General features: G+C 37.9%; 1 protein-coding gene across 1 annotated transcript in view; it reads right to left on the bottom strand.

The window, feature by feature from the left end:
- Positions 1-22,798, bottom strand: part of FRMPD4 (FERM and PDZ domain containing 4) — a 290,296-nt gene that overhangs the window by 178,544 nt on the left and 88,954 nt on the right. The window lies entirely within an intron of this gene.

Raw genomic sequence — 22,798 nt, 5'->3', positions numbered from 1 at the left:
GAGCCAGTCAACCCCAAGATGAGCTGCATGTAAGTTTGTGTTATTCTTTTAAGAACCTTCAATCCAGAATGACCATGGAAGAATGTCTAAGCAATCTGAAGGCAGTGCCACTAATACAAACACCATACATTTCTGTTTTGCATAGACAATTCAATACCAGCTCTAGACACATATAGCATATATTTATATACATAAATGACATGCATACACACACACATTTTTAAAGCAAAACACTGCTATGTTGAGTATTTTCCTAGTGCAGCTCTCCTGAGGAAATATTGATGACTATTTTCACTATGTAAGCAAGACCTCACAACCAGGAACACAAACATTCATTGTAGCAGCTAATTTACAAGACTTTTTATCCTATCTCTGAGAAAGACAGGAAAAAGTAAATAAATTAAATAATAAAAAACAATAAATCACCATAAAAGTCCTGGAAATAGTGCCTTCAAAATAAAAAAAAATTGTAAACAGAGAGCATGTGCACGCAGAGGAAGAGAAGCAAATAACAGCTCAAATGCATTTTTTAACACAAGACTTCCCCTAATGTTTCAGGCACCACTAAAGAAGAGCCCTGCTGAAACAGTGAATGAATTTATTTCTGACATTCAGCTATATAGAGAGGTGGTGCCTGTATGTGTATCTATTGCAAGGTCGGAGAGTTAAACCAGTGTAAAATTAGAATACCTCAAAAATTCCTTGGTTCTTCTAAATCTGCTAACTTTCTGGCTATTTAAACTATTTTGGCTTCTAAAAAGATTAAGGGCTTGAATTTTCAAATGTGCCTAAAGGTAAGTATTTTATGAACTAGCTCTGGAGTCCTCAGAGAAAAACCTGGCAGTTCAATTAAAGTACAAACAAGTTTTTAATTAAAAATGGTTATTTTTTCTGTTGTATCAGAGATCCATATGACAAAAATGTATAATGTCGCAACTTGTCAAAAAAATGAGTTAAAATCTGTATTAAAAAAGGCCCCAAACAAACAAGGAAAAAAAACCAAACAAAACTACAAGACCACAACAAACTCCCTAGACCCTGCAAATCTTTAAAGAACTAGTGTAACTGAAATTTTTTCTTAAAGAAATAAGACTTATGAGAAGAATGGCTTTTACCAAGATCTGTGAATATCTTGGGCTGTGACAGCTAGATTTAACCAGCTTTGATAAATAATAGATGAGCCTGGCAAACATTCAGTTTTTCTAGTCCTCCACCTACATCGTTCTACAGTTCCTGATGATACATTATTTATATTTCAGGAGCATTCTCCACGAGGTAATCTCCTTCTACACCAGTAGGAAAGAAGCCTCTGTTGCAAAGATCATTCATTCCAAGACAGCAAGGAAGTAAAAAGTTATCATTTTTAAAATTCAGTTTCCTACTCATAATAAAAATGCATGTTACAAGTAATGGGACAGAGAAGCTGCCATTCTAAGTGAAAATTTCTTCGAAATATTAAGTCCGAGAAAAGTGCTATCTGTGGCAATACTTTCACTATTGTCTTTGATAAAACAATAAAAGCTCAATAAAATGAGGTCTTAAAAATATAACATCTTGATGGGTCCTGTATCTTCCTTGCTTTTCCCATTTCTTTGTTTTTCTTTATTCTTTTCACTGTATAGTTATTATGCACTACTATTAACGCCATATTTCTCATTCAATCCCTATGCCTTTACTAAAATACTGTCTCTTTTACACCATGTATGCTGCAGGATCAATCCCTGGAATTTTTTGGAGTGTCTGACTGTTTGGTTAGGGGTGGGGATCACATATCCCCACTCACTGCCCTGGACTGACCACCCCCATTGCTCAGCCCTGCAAAGAAGGGTAGAAGTTTCAGAAAGGTCTTGCACTGCTGGAAATTAGATTTTCTTAATAGCTGCAATACAACAGGGCATGTTGTGGTGAGTTATTACAAAAGTCATCAGGGGCATTATAGGATCATATGCCCAACTGAGAGTACCCACAGTATGATAAAATTATTCTGTTTAAATTCTTGATGGTCCTTAAAGTTTATCAAGCAAGACTGTTGGTAATTTCAAAAGAGTAGAAAGACACTCAGCTCAAACCAAATTTGTTTTAGAAAACATCCAGCAGTAAAGTAAGATGATAAAAAGAAAATATTATGGAAGATTTTTTTAGTCTTCCTATTCTATCTACTATTGTTGAAGCCATGCCACTATCTACTTATCCTTTTAGTAGATAAAAGAAGATGACATAATGGAAAAAGAGCAATCTACCTTTTTTGGAATAAAGACAAGGAACTTCATATCTCTCTGGTTAATGCTCAATGCAATGTGCAGAGGAAAAAAAAGACATGGGAACTGCATTACAGAAAAATTATAAATTTGAGAACATAATTTTGATAACTTAAGGCATGGAAAATTAATGCTCTCCCAAGAATTATATTAATTGTAAGTTACAGACAAAAATATTACAATTCCAAATTGAGAGACAGAGTAATAACCTATCAGTTATTCTTGCGTGAATCAAGATTTAATTTTTCTACCTTTTGGCTTCATCCTGAGTTTTTAAGCAATACATGCTGATGTTGGCAAAGGCTGATATTAGGTTAATTAGTTATACCTAATATGCATAAGTGTTTCCTGAACCTGTCCAGCACTTTCACTGGTATCCTTTTTCCTCCCCTGTATTACTGATTGCAGTTGCAGACTCATAGTGAAGAATGAAAATACTTTCCTTCTGTATAGGCAGAGTTTCTGATTCCATGTGCACTGTACCTTCATACTGAAGGAAATACTCACTTGGTGGGGAAACAGAGCATTGAAGGCTTTCTAGGTAGCACAGAGATTCCAATTTTTGGTCATTCAACATTTAATCACTTCTTAGTGATTTCCAGTATAGCCAGGTCCACATTTTTTTTCCTATTCAAAACAGAGGTAATTATTACCTCTTCAAATATGCAGGAAGTTGTAGTGGTTTTGTTATGAAGGTTGGGTGAAAGCTTAAGGCATCCATTTATCAAACATTCTGCCCCTCCAAATCAGCAGGAGAAGGAAAACAAAAGCAAACCAACCCACCTCCCACAAAAAATAAATTAAAAAAAAAAAGAAAAAAAAAAAAAGAAAAAAAACAACTCAGAGAATAAAAATATCCCCTTCTTTCCTATGTGAAATAGAAGGCAGGCAGACTGAAGAACTTACATTCCACCTGGTGGCAATTAGATATGCTGAAACCTACTGACTGCAATACAACTTAATTAACATTATAGATATAACATGTGTAAGAGGGGAAAAATCTAAGAGCTGAAAGAATGTCAACTCCCTGGTAGTTCAATATTTGATTTGTTCATTTTTATTCTCAGCTAAGAATTGACCCTCTTTCTAGTATGTCCCTCACTGAATAATTCCAGGAGAAGCAAGAGGTGTTTTGTATTCAGATCAAGACTTTTCTGTTTTACATGCTGAGGAAACTCATAATTTCAATTGCTTTACCTTTAGTCACAACCAACACAGATGTGCAATAGGGAGGCAATGTTCAGAGACAGGGAACTGGAAGCACCACTCATATGCACAATCCAAGAGTTGCTCTCTTATGCCAAGTTACATTTGCCCCATTTCAACCAACTGAGTTAAATCCTCAAGTCCTGTTTTCTTCTATTAGCTCTCAATTGTAAGTAAAACAATAAGGACTGTCAAGCTGTGTCAAACCAGCTGTGCTGGTCCTTTGTAGAAGGCCCCAGCCATGTCCCAGTTTAATTTCAGGTCACATACCAGCCTATGCAACAAGAAGTGAATAACCTTTATGTTGTTATTTGTACCACCCAATTATTCCACCCAACACAGCAGTTTCTGCATGTTTGTCTGCAGAAACTCAGAAGATCATGCTGACTGCCAAGAATCGTCATCCAGTTAAAAAGAAAACAAACTCAAAGAATAAATGTACTGATGATTGATGAGAAAACTTGACAACATATATAGCTTGCAGTGGAGTGGAGGAAAATTCAAGCAATTTTCACACTGCAGAGTAATACCCCAAAATATCCATTTACACAGAGCTTTGTAACTAGAAGATCACCAAATCACTGCTTAACTGAGTGAGTGCTCTGTCACATGTAAACAGTTCTTTAAAGAGGTGATCTTGGAAAACACTTCATATAAAGTAAAAAGTAGCAGAGAAAACTAAATTCACAACTTTGTTAATGTAAATTAATCTGGTTAATTCTAATACAGCAAATAGAAGTTCTCTATCTGGGGACATGCCGCTTTTTAGCTCTGATTTAGGATGGGGTGACTGCTTGAAAACATGAAGAAGAGACTGGGTGACAGCACAAACCAATGCAAAATGAAAAATTGGAAGGGGACATTTACAGTTCCGTTTGTGAGTTTAAGGACCAGAAATTAAAAAGCTAACTCAGTCACTAAAATATCACTGGATTTTAGCAGGACCAAGACATCTTACTCTGAAACACCACAGAGTTTAAGCTCCACCCATATTTTCCTGTCAATAAATAGAACTACTCAGAAAGTCACTCTACTACTGTCCTTCTAATCAAACCACACAAGTCTTTGGAAGCATTGTCATTCCACAAGACAATAACTCTATTACTTCACTTTACACAAGGCAAGAGTTCAATAGAGATGAGAAGCTGGGTGTTAAGCAGTTATAAATCAGCTGAAAAGCAAGAGAGATAACAGCCTTGTTTCCTATAGTCCTGATTCATAAAGCTGCCAGCAGTGGAGCTACAATAACTCACATACACCAGGATTTTCCACTTTGACATTGAGTATCCTGAAACTTGACTCGTCTTCCTCCGGTCAGTTGTTGAGGGAGAGAGGGCTGTGATCTGGGTGGATTTTCTTTTTTTATCTTGTTTTGTTTTTTTGGGGTTTTTGTTTGGTTGGTTGGTTTGGTTTGATTTCGTTTTTTAAATTGCATACATACATAACAAAATGTAACCTTTTTTATTTCTAACTCAAGTTTTTCTGGTCTCATATCTCTTTGGGGAAAAAAAGCCTAAAAATTTCAGATTTTGAAGTCTGACAAAACATAATAACAGCCAAAATTTCATAAACAAAAATTGTGGGGAAGTCCCACTTAGGAGTGCTGAGGGTATGAAGAATCCCCAAAAGGGATTTATGCATAGATCTTTTTTTAACTTCCATCTAATGTTAGAGGTTCATTACCTCCCTAGATCACCAGCTTGCCTGCACTTTAGTAGTAACATAGAATCAAAGAGAGGATTTCCATCCTTAACTTGTCAGACTACTGTCCCCCACCTTTCTTTGAAAAGGAAGGGCCAGTAAGACATACCTGAGCCTGTGGCTTACGTAAAGCATTCCAAGTAAATCCATCTACCAATACACATATTAGAAATCTAATCAGTAGTGGGGTTTGCATGTTTGCACAGCTGTTATACACAGACACTCTTTTCACTGCTATTTTATCTGTATTTTTTAATAAAGTATGTGACTGTTAAATTATTGCCTTCTTCCTCCTCTTTCAATCTGTTTCTCTGATTTTCACTTATTTGCATAATTTCTCTTCACCTTTAATTTTCTTCATTATTTTACAACTTTCTCCACCACTTTGCCAGATTTTCCAGTCTCTCCTTTTGCTACATGATTTCTTCTTTTCTACCTTACTTTGTGGTTTCCTTATACTTCACTGTTTGCCAACTTGACTTTTTTCTCGTTCCCTACTGTCTGTAAGGTCAGATTTGTAGACTATCTCAATTTGAAAGGCACCCGTAATGATCAAGTGCAACTCCCCTGTTCCTTGCAGAACTACTTAATTCTTTGGACAATGCTCTCAGGCACATGGTGTGATTCTTGTGGTGTCCTGTGCAGGGCTAGGAGCTGGACTTGATGATCCTGATGGGTCCCTTCCAACTCAGCATATTCTGTGATTTTTTAATTCTAGGCTGACAGTGAATGTTCTGATCACAAATACATTAATAGCTGAAACACAGTAGCATAAAATTTCTTCTTGTGGAAAATTAAATTTCCTCTTATTAAGGAAGAGCCTAAGGATTTGTACCATGACTGCAACGGCACTGTGCACTATCTCAATGCTGAACACACAACTTCCTATTAGCAATGCTTCTTCCTATAATTGACATGCAAGTATTTCCTCTTGTGAATCAACCCACTCCAGCCCCATCCCCAGCAGGGTTACAGTGCAGCAGCTCCCCAGGAGGAGGTCAGTGGATGGTTACTGTTCACTTTGAGGTACAAAAGACTAGTCTCCATCACTTTTAGTAGGGTATTAATGATGCTATTCTTGGACCCAAAAAATGTAGGACTGATATGAACATTACTGGCTTTTTTTGAGAGCCCATTTCATTGATTAACTGTACTCACAGCTGTGAAGCTCTTTTCAATATTCAGTTTAATTATGTCTTTGCTGATGCCTAAAGACTATTACTTCTTCAAATGCTTATCATGGTCAGCCATCTAAATGTGTTTATTTTGCAGAACGTGAATAAGTGATGCATCTAAGCACAATGCAAGTGTTACGCGGCTTCACAACATTTTTGTTGTCTGGCAGAATGAGCAAGCCCAGAATAGACACTTGTCTGTTGGCACTGTCACCCTGTTATAGAGTTTCCATTCATTTAATAGCTCTGGGCTAGCAGCTAAAGCAATTGTGAATGGCCAGAAAGCATCCATCGACCAAAGCCACAGTCCTTCATTCAAGCTTAGACAATTTAAAGTACACTCCAGCTCTCCTGCTAAAAAGATTTGCGGTTTAAAGATTAAGATTTGTAGAGAAACTGAACATCTGAAAACTAAAATCAGAAGAAATAGAGACTCCCACAGTTGGCCAGTCATTAGCAACAGGCCAATGAGAAAAGCACTGATGGCAGACGAGCACACAGTTACTTTCCACACAGCATGTAAAACCATCCCTGCTGCTAAGGAAAGAATTTTGCCCTTATATTTGAAAGTGCCACAACTAAGCATGAACTCCTTTTCTTTCCTGATGCCAAAATGCTATTAATTTAAATTAGCAAAAATATCTTCTCTCCAGAAAGGAAAAGAGCGCTTTTTCAGATGGGGTATATTCTGAAATACTCCATGGTCCATACTAACCGAACAGTGGGCAACTAGGTTTGTTCCCTTCTAAGCACAAAACCTAGTGAAGTATTTCCCCAGTATCTCCCTGGGAAGATGGCTTGCTCTCTGGCTGTTTGAGCTGTGAAAAGCTTCCTCCACTTAGGATGAAACCCCCCAGTGGCCATCCTTTAATTTTCTACTTATCATTCAAAAACCTAAGAAAAGTGTGTACATAGTCTATGCAAGTGGCTGAAGGAAAATCAACTTCTTTTCTTGCCTCCTGGTGAGACACAGCACTGTTAGAGATGTTAAAAAAAAATAAATTCTTTTATTTAATCTGTATTTTCTCCACATTTTTCTCGAGGCTATGGATCCTTTGGAAGTCTCTGAGCAATATCAGTTCTCCTGCCCCAGATGCTACAGTACTGTACAGTAACATGGAATTTTCCTAGTCTTCCTTAAAATAGGTGAAACTGCCAACTCACAGAAAATCAACAGCCTTTGGTACCTACAGTGAACTCAGGCAAAACAAAGTGGGAGCTCAAAGCACTACTGAAATATATGGACTGTGGGGGGAATATACCAAAAACTAGGCAACAGGAGACAAATACAAACATTTATGTTACTGTGAAGGGCACGTAATTAAAAATGCAATTAAGCAGGAAGTCACTTAAGAAGAGAATAATTCAGAAGAACATATTTGAGTATAAAATGCAATTAATTCAGGCAGAAAATAAAAATTAAAAAGTAATTATTATGTTTTGCAAAGGGAGAATAACTGAATAACTGTGATTCAGTGTAACTGAATCACACCGTTCAGTGCCTTGTGGCTTGAGGTTTTTTTTGGTTTAGTTTTTTTTTTCTTTCTGTTACTGTTTTTTATTTTAAAGTTTGACTATTGGATCCTCATACCTCCCCCTGCCCCCCCCCCGCCCCAGCATGCCCTCCCAGATCAATGAAAATTAGTAATTAAAAAAGTTCCACTTCAGCATCCCAATATGCCTTAGGGTAACACCACAGATAACGTCATGGAAATAGCAGGAAGAAAGCCAGCTATCAAATAATTGACTACTGCTCAAAGCGCTTGTGCTTAGGACCTGGGTCCTGGTTTCCTACAGGACAGAGACTTTCAGTAGAAGCCATTGTGCCATAAACATAATCACACCAATTGATTTTAAAGACTGGTTAAAAGCTATTGCCTGTGACAGACCAGGTAAAGCAAACGATCTGTGCTCAGGGACCAAACAAACTAAATTTGCACTTGAAATATTTTGACCTCCATCCCACAAGTGCTCCCAGCTGAGCTCCAGCAATGAATACTGAAGCCCTATTTCTCCAGCCTCTACTCGAGACTGCACATCAGCTCCCACACGTGCCTCCCTCTTTTACACTCAGGCAGGGAAAAAGATCTCCCCAGCCCTCAGCAACAGCCTCCAAGGTGTCTGCTATGAGGGCAGGAGAAAAACAACACAACATCTTTTCCAAAAGAAGCACATTTGGTAGCCTTCAAGAAGCAGATGGGGTAGTAGTGAATAGTAGTGCTATTTTAAATAGCATGCAGATGTCAGAAGATGACAAAAAGAAAAATATGCCAAAAAAAAAAAAAAAAAAAAAAAAAAAAAAAAAAAAAAAAAAAAAAGCTTAAAATGTCAAGTGCCTTCATGCAAACCAGATTATACAGGGCAGCAGCACATGAGCCTAAAATGCAGCAGCAGCTGCTCATGAAGAGAAGGAGCAGTCATGTTCACCAACTCCATACATACCTCAGGATTACCCCTTCAGATCTCTGCAACATTTCCAGCGCAAGTCTCATTCCAGCGCAGTCCAGTCTCACTGACAGGGACCCTGGGTTTCCTTTTCACCGCAGTATACTAAACCAGAACGTGCCATACTTTTTGGTTTGGTTTTAAATTGTGTCAAAAAATACTAAACCTGCAGACCGTCTTCTAAAGAGAGCTGCTTCAGCACCACCAGTTCAGTAAAAACAGCTGGACCTACAAGCACTTACAAATCTTGGAAATAATTTTATCACATGTTACTTTACACTAGATGTGCATAGTAAGCCAATTTTCTTCAAGTAATGTTTTTGGAGATAGTTCCCTCTTCTTCCAAAAGCCCTAATAATCTTTCAAAAGAGAATAATGACTTGGATCTGACCAGATATAGTATAAAGTATTTCTGCCGTTCACCACATTTTAAATTCACTTTGATGTCTGAGCCACTGTAGATTCACTTTCATGATCATTTTCACAATTAGGTTTACAGAGAACACACATGCTAACCTTTTGCAGAAACTGAATTTAAAAATTAATTACCAATATGCTTTCCCACCAAAACCTTTAACATAAAATAGTTCTCAGCTGAATCAGGGAAATTAACAGATAATGTACTTGTCCAAAACAGAGCAAAGGAGTTAGCATGCTGGGTAGCAAAGTTGAAGCAGTAAGGCCCAAAATTCAGAGTAATTATGAAGAACAGAACATTTGGAGAGGGCTGGTGCTCAGTCAGTCACATTATGAACAGAGAAAGACAAAATTCATTAAATAAATTATTCATTAGTATTTAACAACTTGGCACTGGATACAGTATTTGTCTTTTGGCAAAAGTACAGTGCTATGAATCCATCCACTTGTAACTCCACTGCTGAAAAAGTTAATGCCATTTATTGACAGGTTAATTTATAATATCACCTTAATTAAAATGAGATTATCTTATCACTTTCTGCCTGAAATGAAACTGCAGCTGATTAGGCACACTGTACCTACAGGCTAATGAATGATTTCAAGCAGTTCAGTGTCAAATTAATACCAGCATCTGGTTTGGAGATTGGAGATTTTTTTCTCTGTCAAAGCATTAGCCCTATATTAATTACACTTTTACTTAGTAGTAACAGAAAGTTTCAATCTTGATGTTATCATTCAAGCAAAAATACAGATAAAATGGTCAGGAGCTGGAATTCATGTAACCAGAGCAAACTTCATATCACTTGTACAAAACAAGGTACAAAACTTTTCCTAGCCTGATTTCAAGAGTTATCCCAGCAGAATAATAACTGGAGAAATGGATGAGTCCCTTATGCCCAAAACACTGGAAGAGTGACCCATCTACTTCTACCTGGATCACCCTGTCCTGTCTGAAGCCGGGTGCATGACGGACCAAACTCCTTTTGAGCAAAAAGGCAACTGCTTGGTGCCTTCTTCAAGAAGGCAGCTTTTGATCTGATCTTTGCCTTGAAAAAAGCAATTGAATAATTCACTGAATTTCAAGATTTGGTGCAGCTGTAGGATTTGGGACAGGGAGACTTGGTGTGTGTGTGTGTATCCTTTGACTCATTACAGTCTCAGAACGTAAGACGAATGGACCAACATTTACCTCCTGCCTGCCTTATTAACACTGGATTTAGAGTAATCAAGCATGATTTCTGAAATAAGGTTTTTTTCCCAGAAAATGTTCATCTCTAACCGTACCTAGCAGTACAATACCATAATGATACAATTAATATTAACAAAAATAAAAAATAAAAAGAGAGGATGTATAAAGTCCAGACCTGGCTTAGTGGTTTAACACCGTGAACATGGAGGACTTAGGAGTATCTTATCCACATGTTGTAGGCAAGCTTGGTTATTCCTTAGGAAAGGGATAGTGCCATTTCCTTAAGGCATTCTTACAAAGACACCATGGAAGAGATGGTAATTTCATCTAGCACATGGTCACTTGAGAATGCAACATGTACTCATTTCTGAGAGTGATTGATTCAGCAGCTGGGTTAAGCTCTGGAGTTGCCAATGTTTTCTTCACTGTTTCTGAGCTCAATATGCACTGAACAAATTAATAAAGAAATTAGGAAAACAAAAAAGAAACAAACAAAGAAAAAAGACAAAAAGACAAGTACTACCTTTACTGCATAACTGTGATACTATGTTGTATCTTTTCCGTTAAGTTTGAGTGGCATTACCAGCACCAATTTGAATCAAAATACTAGAAAGTTTCACAAAAATGCTTCAATGACTTTACATATGCTCCTACCTGAAAATCCATAGAAAAAAAAAAGGCAATAAAATCATACTTTTGCTTCTCATGAATGCTCAATTTTAATTAAATGTCATTACTCCAACTAGATCACACTTCATCTTTTTTTCAGAAACCAGACAGAAAATCTATGATTCTGCCTCCTTTTAAGAGAGTTTAACCATGTTTCTAGGTTCGCACATTCCTTTTACTTACAAGACTTCCTATGCTTCCCTATAAACTGAAGCAATTTCATCCCACCCATGTAGCAGCTCTATGCAACTGTTGCCAAGCCAATAAATTAACCGGCTCTTGAGCTGATCATACAAGGTAATTCTTTTTTGATTGTTTCTGAAATCGACAGACAACAGTCCCCTCTCATACCTGAAGCTCAAGCCCAGCTTTGGATCCATATTATTGTACCTACCAAACAGTTTTGATACAAAGAAACAGTATAAAAAGCTTTCTAACACTTGGGTCCCCAAGATGATCAAAATTTATTCTTTTCCTCCACTGTAGCGGGTCTGCACTGCAGATTTAAAGGTTCAGGATTCACATTTTGCCAACAGTGCACCTAGAAGAAACTCAGAGTTCCAAACCACTTTTCAGAAGGAAGAAAATAAGAGAGGGTGGGTTGTTTTTCAAGTTAGTGTTTCGAGAGTGAATCCAATTCTCTGTCAAAAAGGACCTTTAAGATACATGGGTAAAAGCCAAACTCTATGCATCATGAGCAGATGCATTCAACCTTCTGCTTCTCCTAACCCCAAAGGAGCTCCCAATCCAACATACTTTCACTGTCTCACACCTCTCTCTTCCTGCCATAATTATCTCCCTCTGCCCCATGGGCCACATTTGGGTGCTCTTTCCCAAGTTGTGCAGGTTCTATTCTTTCCCTCCCACTTCTGTTTCCAATACCCTTCTCTCCTGCACTCCTGTTCCTACATCTTCTAGCAAAGCATGAATTAACTGAAAAAAACAAATAAATGCAATGTAACATTTGCCTCATTCTACTGTAACTAAAGAAAGGAAATCTTTACTGCAGGCATATGAGCTAATGTCCTAATAGGGACAGCTGCAAACGCTGAATGTTGTCAGAAAGCTGGTGATTGCCAAAACAAAATATCAGCATAAACCAACTGCTATGCCAGCTATTCCTAGCCTTGAATATGTAACTCCTTTCCTAGAGACGGAGATCACTTTTCCAATACCATAATGTGCATTGGATAAATTAAGCAGCTGCCTGAAGGCCACTAGAAATGCTCAGTCTTGAGACAGCAATGAAAATGATGACATATCTTGACTTATTTATTAAAGCTGTAATAAAAATATTTTGGAAAGTAATGGCCACACTTGATAAACTAGTAATGACTACACAAAACTAGAGTTGCCTGAGATAAATCTCACTTAATTTTCAACTAAGCACTTTGAAAAAGTAGAAATATATTACATGAACTCAATAGAGTTGCTCTGATATGTCTTGGAGAGCAAATCCCTCTGGGTTTGCTCATATTCCAGATCCTGAGATAAGGTTTTCAGTTGAACTCACAGCATGGCTCCTCCCTTGGTTTGTCAGAAGACATGCACTGAAGTCGACCATGGAACACAAAGTATTAAAATGTTTTTTCTGTTCAAAATTACCATCTCCTATTCCTCCTACTTACAAAGAGAGGAAGGGTATCCTTTATAAAGGTTTCCTAGGACAAACAATTAATTTCACACTATTTTTTCCTTCTAAAGGTTATGGCTTTTCTGGCTATTTTCTTCTTTGAAAGCTCCATTTCACAATTTCCATCATGTACATCACTAAGATTCACCAACAGCAATTCTAAAAAATTTCATTATAATGGTCATTAGCATACTGGTGTTCTGTCCCTTGAAAAGACTGACCAAAAACAACTAACCTTTTTTTTTTTCCCCAGCAAAGAAGACTCTTGATGTAACAGCTAAGTCGTTTTTCCAGAAAAAACTTTCGGAATTCTGGGGGTTTGGTTTCTGTCAGGTTTTTTGGTTTGGTTTGGGTTGGGTTTCTTTTAAATAACAGAGATTTTAATCTTGGCTGCTCATAGTCTGGTCTTTGCCGTGAGCAAGCCAGCATCCAAACATCACCTGTCAGGCAGTTTCACCATCCACATCATCAAAAGGCAGGGTGGGAAGCATCTCTGACAGTATCTCAGGCTGGACAGCCAAATACAAAACTCAGAGAGGAACAGAAGGGTAAAAAGAGACTAAGGCCTGTCATCTAATAGCGAATCAGACTTGCTTAGGCTTTCCTGAGTGTCCTGAGATTTTCCATTTTCATTGCTGCACTTCGTGAATCCAGCACAAGCATGCATGTCATCTAGGAGAGCTGAATGAGAGCCCTCATTCCTCCCTCACACTTGTACTGCCCCCAGCACAGCCCCCTCGTGGAGGTCACACATTCCCAACTGCCTGGGCACAGTCAGCCCCAGCTGCAGGAATGCTTTTCCTCCTATTCCCTGCCTCCTCTGAAATCCCAGTTGCCTTGCTTCCACGCCACCATTACTTGCCACTGCTGCCTCTGTGTGTTGCCTTCCTTCATAGTTTACATTGGTTGTCGTGGGAGATTGACAGGTTTGTCTTGTAAAGATACAGAGATGCTGGTAGAATTAGCAAGAGCCATGATCTGTGCCTCTTGCTCCTCTTGCACCTGGGCTTGAGCTGGGCTTAGCAGCTGAAAGAGGTCTGGGGTGGACTGAAGGCCTCATAGCCTGATGTTATCTCAGTGAAGCACAGGACAGCACCCATACCTCTGTGCCAGCCATTGCCCTCACTCCCCTCCTCCATTCGTAACAAACATTGTAATAAATCTGGTCCTTCAAGGAGATGAACAATACGAGTAAAATTCTGGCAGATGTCAGAGGAACTTCACTGCCACTTCCCCTGGGGGGGAAGAGGATGCTGAGGTGTTATGGTTCAATGATGTCTTTGTTTCACCCATTAGCTACAAAACTCAGTTTGACTGAAGGGAACGAAAAACTCATTACTCATCATTTAATTTATATATTAAAAAAGCCCACATCAACCAATATGAAAATGAGAAAACATCTTCCCCCCACCATCTCTGATGGCAGCAACAGGTAAGCAATTATTCTTGACCACAGTCACAGTTCCATTTTCTAAAAAAGTAAAAGATTGATACTTGAAATCTCCCATTAGGGAGGATCAGAATACAAACTTCACAGAAAATGTTCTCTTGACAGGCTCGCTCCTTGCTCTGCCCTCCAAAGCAGGGACAGCTCTTGGGTAAGATTTGTACTTTTAACCACATCAAAGCACACACAAGGACACTTGTACAGAGCACTACACACTCATATTTTCAGGCTGAGTGAATTTATCACCAGCAATCTAACAATAATCTATAACCTGTTGCTTCAAGAAACTGCACTTTGTCAATCTTTGATGGTGAAAGTTCTGATTCAATGTAACCAGACCTATAGTGTTGAATTGGTTATAAATCAGAAATTAAGGCCAGCTGCACCCCGCCCCTCTGATGTCTGAGGACAAATTGGAACACAAGGGGGGTTATTTTTTGCAAAATTTCATACTCTTATCACAACAGTTATATAAGGTGCAAGTTATACCTTATATAAGGTGAAAATATGCTGCTTATTTTGACAGTTCAAGAACAAATAAACAAAAAAACCCTGGCAACCAAAAAACCACCACACACCCCCTCAAAAAAAGGAACAGCAAAAACAAAAGTGCATGTATCAATGGAGAGAAACCAGGAATCATGTTTCACAGACAGCAGAAGATGGGAATCCTATTTTAAACAAGAACTCAGGAGCCAGAAGTACCTCACATTAAACATGGGAATTGAAAACAAAACCCATTAGAAGCAATCCAGCCTTCACTGAAACATATACACATCATCATTACCAATAATAATTTGGCTCTTCATGTGTAATCACTGCATGCTAGCCTCACTTTGTATTCATAAGGGCCATTAACGTCAAGAGGAATTGTGCACATGGGCACCACGTTGCCCCCGTGCTGCTCCTCAGTCTGCTGTGCAGAGAAAACCACCTCTGCTGGCCACTTCTTCCCTCTCATCCAGCTCAGGAATGGAAACAAGGAAAATGCTATTGCCTTTTTTTTTTTTTAATACTCCAATAATTTTGTACTATTAAGAGCACCAGAAAGCTAAGTTGCAACAACCATCTGTTCACATAATGCTGAATTCAAAACAGCACATACTGGAGGCACTGCAAGCAGAGAATCCATCACAATCCCTGCTTCAGATTCTGACGATTGATTTCAGAGGTTATCATCATCAAAAAACAGCCACAAAGATTAGGGATTCAGAAATTAAATTTAAAAACAATCACAACCTGCTCCCCCACCCTGAAAAAAACTCACAAAAAAAGCAAAAAACCAAAAAAAACCAACAAACATACACACACAAAAAAGCCCCAAAAACAAACCAGCCAAAAAAAAAAAACCCAAATCAAAACAAAACCAGAAGAAATTAAAAAACCCACCCAAGCATTAATCCACCATACTTCATTTAGGAAGTCTCCCCTTCTACTTTCCCCCAACAGATACAAGACCAGGGGAAGCAGCATAATCTGCCTCCCCAGCATTTTGACAATACCCTCACAGGATGAAATTTTCACAAAGAAAGGACAACAGTCAATTGCTGTAGTGTTGTAGGAAAGGTTCAGACAGAGCACATAGCATTTAGTCACTCTCATGAACACACCAGTTTCAAAGTCCATCAGCTACATGGGCATTATAACCCTCAGCTGTCTGAGACACAGAAATAGGGAAGTCTGACTGAAGTCTACTACACACAAGGTTGAAACAAATGTTGAAATACAAGCTTGTTACATTGCCCTTAGTAGACCAGGTGAGCCACAAAACTATAGTATCCTTCATATAAAAGCTAAGCCACCAGGGAGTTTCCAAGAACATAACAGAAACACTGAAGGAATTCATTTTACAAAACTGTCTGCAATAAAGAGAAAATAAATTATTCAATTGTATTATTTTCAAGTATACCTTATCTTCTTTTCTGAGTAGAGCATATCAAGTCAGTCACAATCAAGTCACAAAGGTACAATATTTTCTTATCAGAATAATACAGGCAGAGATATTTCTTGAGGTGGACTTATTTCACCCTTTTGCTTCATCCTAAAACTATGTCAAACCCAAATCTATCACTTCAGCTACCAAATCTAAAGTGAGAGCTCACACAGGAACCTACAGAATTGTAAATTCCAAATGGTTTTGCTTTAAATAAAAGATCAGTAGAAAATGCTTGCATATCTAATCTTTATTTCTCAGGTTTATTTAAAAACTTGCATTGAGCAATTCTTGCATACATTTATAACATGTTTTCAGTCCCTCATGCACTTCCTACGTTCCTCTTACAGAACCCCAGCTTGGTATCCACATAATCTCAAGACTTATTTATGTTTTCCATTCCACAGTAATTTCTGATTTTGCTATCTTCCTTGCAATGATTTAAACAACATGCTTTTAGATAAGGACAGAAACCTTGCTTGTCAATGCCCATTGTTTTACTATCATTATATAGCTAAGTAATATTATATTACTTTATCATATATTTTATTACTACATCAAGTATTATGTGGGATAAATAAAAATGCTGTATCTTGCAGGACGACAGCTTAGTCTTCTATTACATTACATTTTATTTTCATAACATACTTTAATTAGGGTCATTTAGTTAGGTCATGAGGATTCAGCAGGAAGTCACCAAGCACTTCCATCTTGTTAAACAGGATTCCATCCCCAACTGGAGAGAAAAGGGAAGGGCACAAGCAGCTAGAGGGAACGAGTCTTCCACATGCATGAGAACGACTTCTTTTCACCGCAAGCAAAGATCGGTTCCTGGTTTGACATCTGTCCCCAAACCTTTGCAAAATTTCCACATCACTGAACATATTTAACTTGTCTGTAGTTTCCGTCTCATTTTACTGGGAAAGAAAAACATACTGCCTGCAAAAATGAAAGAACGGGGAGAAAACAGGTGTACAGAAAGGTACCACCAGCACCACCCAGCCTCTATGGGACAGACAAATCCCAACGAACTGCAGTGGCCTGAGCATCTGCATTCTGAACACACCACACTAGCCCACCCTCCAGCACAGCACCCTGGGCTCAGAGGTCTGGAATTTAAATACATCTGAGAGCATCTTTGTTACTGTAAGTTTCAAGCTCCTGCGTCTTGAAAGGTTACTGAATGATATACAAGATTGACTGAATAATAATCAAGATATAATTGGATTTGGAAAAATCCATAAGTTAAAGCCCTTAGAGCTTTAGCAGTGCATAGCCCCTCTCCCCTGAAAAAAAAAAAAAAAGAAAAAAAAAAAAATCTGTCCCACTTATACCAAAAAGTATACCACAATTGCAAGTTAAATGCTGTATTTTGATTTTTAATTTGGTTTAAAAGGAATTCCCCATCACTAAGCAAAATTATTAGGTATTACAGCAAAAAAAAAAGCAAAACACAGTTTTAAGAATTAAAAATTATCTTTTGATCAGTTATTTCAGCAGACTAAATTATTCTTCACTTCCTGTAGAAATGAGACAGCCTTTACAATTTTCAGCTGCTTCTTCACATCAGCATGTGGGTTACTATAGAACACCACACACCATCATGGACAGATCTCACACTGTCACCCAGCACCAGTGAAACTGTCTCTACTTTAGTGATAAGTCATGTCTGAAACCATTTTTAAAATATAAGAAGGAAGAGCTCTGAAAACTGTTACAGTTTTAATGCAGCTTGCACAAAGACAGATCACCACTCATCCTTTGCTGGCATAATTGTGACCTCAGAAAATACTTTTTAAAAAAAGCAATTTTTAAGTAATATTTTTAGGAAGCTAATTTTTTAACTCCCTTTGTGATACAGTCTTTAACACAGAAAAATCACTAAAGCAATCTATAGAAATACATCTCTAAAAACACTCAGTGTTACAGATTAGGTAAAATTGTAAAAGGCTACCACAAAGATATTTCATAAAAATACCATCTCTAGAAATAATCCATGAAAATATATTATGAAGCACTGATATTTATGACAGTATTTCTAATAAAAGTGTTATTTTTATTTTATAGCAAAATATTATTTATTAAGTTATTCTCTTTGAGTCCAGAATTTAACATCCTTAGTTTACCTTTCTATGGAACAATAAAATTGTGATGGATACATGTTTCCACATTGAAAACATTTTGACAGTTTTGACATTTTGACAGTTTCAGACTACTACTTTCTCTTCTCAATAACCCATTAAGTGTTTGTTTTCTAATCACTTTTTTTGTAACCTACTCCTTATTCAAAATAATGTGATAAACACTAACTCACACCTCAGATTAGATCACTGAAGAAAATGTAATAGCTATGTATTGCAATTGCTGCTCTTTGAAAAGGAAAATGAGGATTAAACACATTAAATGGAATCTCACACTTCAGAGAAGAGTCACTGCCCCAGAAGGTGAGAGATTCATGAGCAGGATGAAATTTTGAAAGCATTAGGATTTTGCAAGCATTACAGAAATCAGTTGTCTAGATACTGATACCCTTCCACTTACTTGTAAGAATCACAATTAACACAGGAATAGGCAGGAACTGAGCACTAATCCCTGAGGGCCGATTCCTTTGCAACTTTCCTCAAACATCAACATATTAAATAAACAACCATACCCAAATCTCTAAGAAAATGGCATCATCTCTGCTTAGTTCCCTGTCCTGGCCCAGCCCCAGCACCACAGGGGATGATAAACACCCTCCTGCAGGGCTACCGCCCTCCCTGCCCAGACCAGCCCTTGGGAGACACCTGCCAATCCTGCTGTGTTCTGCCTGTGCTTTAGGGATGGCAAGCTGCCTTCCAGATAAAAATACTCACAAAAGTGCGAACAGATAGAGACTCGACTTTTGAGCAACCTGGTCTAGTGGGAGGTGGCCCTGGCCCTGGCCGGGGGTGGCTGGAACTGGATAATCTTTAAGGTTCTTTCCACCCCAAACTACTCAGAGATTCAAGTCAGAAAAAGTCTGCCCATCACATCTTCCTCTTGGTTCAGCTATATGGCTAGAAGCCATTTCTATTTCAGAATTGCAAAGCAACTGGTTTGGTATACGAAAAGAGGATCTGGATGGTAAGAAAATAATACATCTGAAATGTTGACCTTGTTAGTATTCCCATAAAACAAAGCCACAATTCTTTTAAAGACTAATTAAGGGGAAATGAAAGGATGAAAATAAATACTTGTTTAGGAGAGTTTAAAAGGGTTAGCAGTGAAACAAGGTTTCTGCCTGAAAGAAACAGTGAGGGATAACTTCAAAAACCAAACCCTTTAGTGACCCTATGACTTCATTTTCAAGGAAACCTGTAAGTATTGTGCTCACATAAATAACAGCACAGTTTAAGCTAGAAATTCAAGCACCACAATCACTCAGTGACTCAGCTAACCTCATTCAATTCAACAATAATGACAGTAAACCCATTATGAAGCATGCTAATAGCAAATTGCAGTGTGGATTAGGAGAAAAGCACAATATTTTACCCTTGTCATCTCTATTCAGGTCTCTGAAAGAAAGCTAGTGAATCTACAAAAATAACAGTACTTATGTAATCTGTAAGTATTTCTGTTTCAGGTTTACTGAGGACAGGTGGCTTTTAGAACTGAGCTTCAGAATTTTTTGCAGGGATCCTCAGTTTTATTAAGTAAAAGTTTGAAACAGTCTCTTAGTAATACATATAGCCTTCAAGTGAAGCAGCATAGTTTATATAACTTAGCACTTTTTATAGCTTTAAGGGTGTGTGTTACATTAACTAATAATGTAAATGTGATCTATTAAACACAAACCAACTCATTAAATGTTTAGCTGACCAAGCAGCTTTTTTTTTGGTGCATTGTACGGAGCATACCAAAATGAGGCTCCTTGCCCAGGATAGAGTCACTGCACAAATGAGAAGTTAGTACTGTGCAGCAATCAAAAGAAATTACAAAATGATTAAGCAATTGTCACCCTCATATATAAGCCTGTAAGGTGAGAGAGGATGCTGTTATTTCAGAATGTATGTTACTTGGAAATGCAGCAGCTCATCCAAGTTACACAGCCATGTAATAAATTGTGAAAGCAGAAAATTTAATCAAAATTCTGACTAAAAGAAGTAGATACTGCATTATGTTTCTCACAGCAGTAGTAAAACAGAGATGGCAGATACCTTCATCTATGTCCCAGAAAGCTAGTTATGCATGATATAATCTATCATATCCAAATACAGCAGTGCTTTTTAGACACCTGTTTTATTTTAGTATGATGTTGTAAAAGACAATAAAAAAAATCTATTTGCAAAGCGATGCAGGTGTATGCATATCTACATCCACTCAGTGTGGGTATATCTCAGAATTAACCCAGATTTTATCCTAAAGTACCTGTGCAGAACCTTGTCTACTTGTTTCTTGAAACATCTTTGTCTCCCACCAGAAAAAAAACTCATAATAATTCAGCTTCTGAAAGCATGGACACACACTCAAGCCCCCATAAAAATAAAAAAACCCAACCAAACAAAAAACCCTCAAGCACAAAAAAAAAAAAAAAAAACCAACAAAACCAAACCAAATAAACAAAAAACCCAACAAAATCACACCAAATCAGCCAACCAATATTTTGTGATCAGGTAAAAGGAGTGTTGAGAATTTCTTTCCCAGTAACCAGGTTGCAATGTCCTTTCCTAATCTGGGCTTCAGTTTAAACATTTAGTTCTCTCAGTTGGATTCATCTGTCTAATCCTTATGCTTCTGGGCACAGCTGATGGGCACTAACCTGCTTGACAGGGGAGACCATGTCCTCTCACTCTATGCTTACAACACAAATATTTATGCATACCTTTGCTCTGGCATGAAGGTCATAAGCAACCTAAACTTTGACCTAAATCTAAGCCCAAAAATACCGTCTTAATAGGAACTGTCCTTGCGCTGACCACCTTTATCGTTGCCACGGATATTCTCCTACAACTTATTTTTTTGTTGGTTATTTTTAATTAAAGAGGTTGGGTTTTTCATGAGGCTCTAGCAAACAGGAAGAGCTATCTCTTATTCTTTCTTTATTCAGAGAAACAATATCTCTTGCCCCAATCCCTAGTAAAAAGTTGCCATCTCCATTAGGCTCAAATGGAAATCTCAAGACCCTCAGAGGTACACCACCACGGATTGCCTGTTTTAGAGATGACACCTGCACCAGATGTTTCTGTAAATAATTACTACTTAGTTTTTCTTCTACAAATACACATGATAGATGTTAACACGGTTTCTGGAAATGAAAAATACAAAAATGAGGCAAAATGATATTTTCCAGATGTTTTCCTCCCAAGGATGATTCTTCCACCCCAGCATGTTCAGCTGCTCTCCAAAGTACAAAGGAACAGAAACAAAGGTACTGGAACATTTTTATGTTATATGGCATTTTTACTGGTTTTTCTCACTTCTGCAGCATTATGTGACAGACCAAACCAATTATTTGTCACCAAGAACCAGAGCTAAGATCGTTTGTGAAACTGGCACTTAAAGGAGAAGGGGAAGGGCTAAAGCAGCTTTCAAACCTTTATCTTATTTTTTAATGGTTGAACAAACAAAAAAACCTGCTACTGAATCATAGTCCACCTCTCAGATAACCTGGAAGTTTAATGGTTACCCTTCAAGAAATTCCTACATGACTATATGCATTTCCTACCTTCTTTTGTTACCAAACTATTTCAGTTTCTTCTTATCTAGAGCCACCTCATTCCATTTGGGAGCTCTGCACCCTTGAAGTTCTTTTCTCTATTTTCCACTCCTCTTTCTCTCATCCTCTGCCTCTTCTATCCTCTGCTCACCAGAGCCAAAAAGGAACGCAGGCATCACACCAGGGGCACCCACATTCCCCCACACGTGTAGGTGCCACCAGTGCAGCTCTCAGAAGCTGTTTCTGAGCACAAGAAGCTGGTGCAGGAGGCAGGTGAGCTCTGTGAAGCCACACAGCCCCTCAGGGGTTGAAGGGGCCCCTGGAAGGCAGCAGGTCCCAGCTCCTGCTCACTGTCAGGTCACTGATGACTCTCCTGGCTGTGTAAGATGAGGCCTCATAGACCAGCTAGAAGAGCCATTCTGTATCTTACAGGATGACTAATTAAAGTAGTGGCCATTTTCAGTTAAGCATATAACTGAGTAATTTTTCATTTTAGTTAAAATGGGGATTTTCACTGTGTCTTCCATGTTTAGCTGTATTTCACCACACTTAAAAAGTATTATTGTGGATGTCAGAGTGCAGGAGGACAGGGAAATAGGCACACCTTCTATCAGCTTTTGATTAAGAAATACAGTAGAATGGATCTTCATTAATTCAGATCATACTAGTAAGAACAACACTGAATTATTAAATTATGGTGAACAAGTTCCAGAACAAACAGGATTCTTGACTTCCAAGTGTATTTTGCTCATTTATGCTGACAGCTGTAACACAACTATAATTACTTACTACACCCAGTAAATTACAACCTTTTTAAAAAACCCTTCATCATAGTATCAATCATTGAACTTCTGCTGAGTAATGCTGAAACCTGTTTTTCCATTGTTTTTCTTCATTTTCTCACTTCTAAGTGAGAAAATTAACAGAGATGTTCTGGCATATATATATATATATGTAGCAATGGCGTAGTGGAAAAAAATAATTCCTACCAATTTTCTCAGAAGAAATTTTCCTTCTAAAAATACAAGGCTCCTTATACTATGCTTTT

Source organism: Pyrgilauda ruficollis, unplaced genomic scaffold (assembly GCF_017590135.1).
Source record: "Pyrgilauda ruficollis isolate IOZ18807 unplaced genomic scaffold, ASM1759013v1 scaffold29, whole genome shotgun sequence".
NCBI classification, from domain to species: Eukaryota; Metazoa; Chordata; class Aves; order Passeriformes; family Passeridae; genus Pyrgilauda; species Pyrgilauda ruficollis.
Note: the sequence above shows the minus strand (reverse complement) of the source record. Positions and strands in the feature narration are given on the sequence as shown.